This window comes from Perognathus longimembris, chromosome 17 (assembly GCF_023159225.1).
Source record: "Perognathus longimembris pacificus isolate PPM17 chromosome 17, ASM2315922v1, whole genome shotgun sequence".
In the NCBI taxonomy this organism is placed as follows: domain Eukaryota; kingdom Metazoa; phylum Chordata; class Mammalia; order Rodentia; family Heteromyidae; genus Perognathus; species Perognathus longimembris.
This window is the reverse complement of record NC_063177.1, coordinates 21528672-21531288: the sequence shown is the minus strand read 5'-3', so window position 1 is coordinate 21531288 and position 2617 is coordinate 21528672. Positions and strand designations below refer to the sequence as shown.

Here is a 2617-nt window from a genome sequence, read left to right as displayed (position 1 = left end):
GTGTGAAATTAACTCAAAAGATCCAAATATAAGAGCTAAACCTTTAAGAAGAAAACAGGTATAGGGGGCTGGGGATATGGCCTAGTGGCAAGAGCGCTTGCCTTGTATACATGAAGCCCTGGGTTCGATTCCCAGCACCACATATACAGAAAATGGCCAGAAGTGGCGCTGCGGCTCAAATGGCAGAGTGCTAGCCTTGAGCAAAAAGAAGCTAGGGACAGTGCTCAGGCCCTGAGTCCAAGGCCCAGGACTGGCAAAAAAAAAAAAAAAAAAAAGAAAACAGGTATAAATTTTGGTGGTTTGGGACTGGGCAATTGTTTCTGGAATAAAACCACAAGCAACAAAAGGAAAAACTAAGTAACTTAGAATTCATCAAAACAAAAAATGTGTGGGACTACACCACAGTAATAGCTACATGATAAGCATGTGAGGCTCTGGGTCAAACCACCAGCACCAAAACAAGACAAAACAGAAACTTAGGTGCTTCAAAGGTTACTATTAAGAAAACGAATAATGTAGCACGTGTTTGTGCCTTTAATTTATAAAAAACATTACTGACAGGTGCAAACAGTAAATCCTCTTTTGCAGTCTAGAATTCATCATTATGAGTTTTTGGTACACGTAAGAAGGAATATAGACAGATGCTAGAAGCCCATGCTTGTAGTCCTAGTTCCTCAGGAGGCTGAGATCTGAGGATCGGGTTTTCAAAGCCCCAGCAGGAAAGTCATTAAGACTCTTATTTCCAATTAACCATCAGAAAACTGGAAGTGGTGCTGTGGCTCAAAGTGGTAGAGCATTAGCCTTGAGCAAAGGGGCTCCGGGACAGCACCCAGTCCCTGAGTTCAAGCCCCAAGCCCCCCCCCAACAAAAAGGAATAAGTATATGATTTCTACAATAGTTGGTAATAATGGGGGTTTGTTAATTCATGCAGGTTGACTTTGTGAATAATGTTGATGTAAAAGCTAAAAAAAAATTCTTTTTAACGATAACTCAAAGGGGAGAAAAACCTTTCTTTGCCAAACATGTATAGTGGGGTGTTCTAATAGCCACATCAATGAGTCATCTTGGAAAGGGATCCTCCAGTTTCAATGAAGCTTCCAAATGACCACAACTCTACCAATAGCTCACAATCTAATTAGAGATCTCGAGTCACACCACCCAGTTAAACTTTTTCTATGGTTAAGGGTGCAGCTTAATGGTAGACCCTTTGCCTAGCATGTGTGAGATACTAGATTTAATTCCCCAGCACCACATCTCCTCCAATTAGCACCTAATTCCTGACTCTCAGAAACTGTGAGATCACAGAGGCAGGATAGGATAAGGCAACAAGGAAATTAGAAATAATATTGTTATGTTTAATGTACTAGGTGAATTTCCTTTGGCGTACCCCACGTGGTTACTGTATATGATTTTGGTACACTGGATATTGTATATATGCTTACCTGAACTAGGAAAGGGAAAGAAAAATGAAGGAGGGTGTAACAAAGATGACAAGAAATGTACTCACTACCTTATTATTATGTAACTGTACCCCTTATGTGCATCACCTTGTCAATAAAATTTAATAAAAAAAGAAATTAGAAATAATAAAAGAATATTTAAAGAGTCACAATGAGAAAATGGAGAGGATTATAGAAAGTAAAGCTGAAAAAACAGCAAGGGTAGCAAGCATTCCTCCCATCACCTTCTTTCTTAGAAGCAAAGTATGTGGCAATCTCTCTAGAAGAATTGTTTTAGAAAGAAAGGGCCCAAAGATTGCACCCATTGTCTCCATGTTTTGAGTAGTAAGAAAACACATCCTAGGCCCCTCTTCTCCATGGCTTTGAGTAATAATAGACCTATCCTATCCCATTATCTCCATGCTTGGGAATTAAAATTAGTTTCCTAGATGAGTGACTCCATATCCAGGTAAGGATTCAAGGCTCAGAATGTACAAATATATCTGGGGAAAGGACTGACATTTTGAGCCCCTAATAGGAAGTATTCTCTCCTTTGATTTCTATTTTATCCTCCTTTGCAAAATAAATCTTCCTTTTTGTGTGTGTGAAGCACCTCAAAAATACTTTTTGTTGTGGATTTCAATTTGTGGTGATGTGTGTGGAAATCTACTTGAGGATTTCCCCCTTCTTTTTTTTTTTTTTTTTTTTTTTTGCCAGTCCTGGGCCTTGGACTCAGGGCCTGAGCACTGTCCCTGGCTTCTTTATGCTCAAGGCTAGCACTCTGCCATTTGAGCCAGAGTGCCACTTCTGGCCATTTTCTATATATGTGGTACTGGGGAATCGAACCCAGGGCTTCATGTGTATGAGGCAAGCACTCTTGCCACTAGGCCATATTCCCAGCCCCTCCCTTTTTTTTTAACTAGGGGATTATCCATACCTTTTTCCTTTCTCTGATGACACAAGTATCTATTTTTAGCTGCTAACTTTGTGATAGGTAGCATAATACATACCCAACAGATAATTCAAATGTTGAAGGCAAATATAGCTCTTCTACCTTTCTATTTCAATATGAATGACCCTTTGCCTGCCACAAAGTATGTCATGAACATAGAGTACAATGTTTTCTTATCCCACTTTCTCTCCCCACCTTCACTGATGTGATCAGTACATTTCAGAAT

The 2617-nt window shown here is 39.6% G+C and overlaps 1 pseudogene; it reads left to right on the top strand.

Moving 5' to 3' along the window:
* The first annotated feature begins 517 nt into the window (after window positions 1-517).
* Window positions 518-636, top strand: LOC125366604 (annotated as a pseudogene).
* The last annotated feature ends 1981 nt before the right edge of the window (window positions 637-2617 follow it).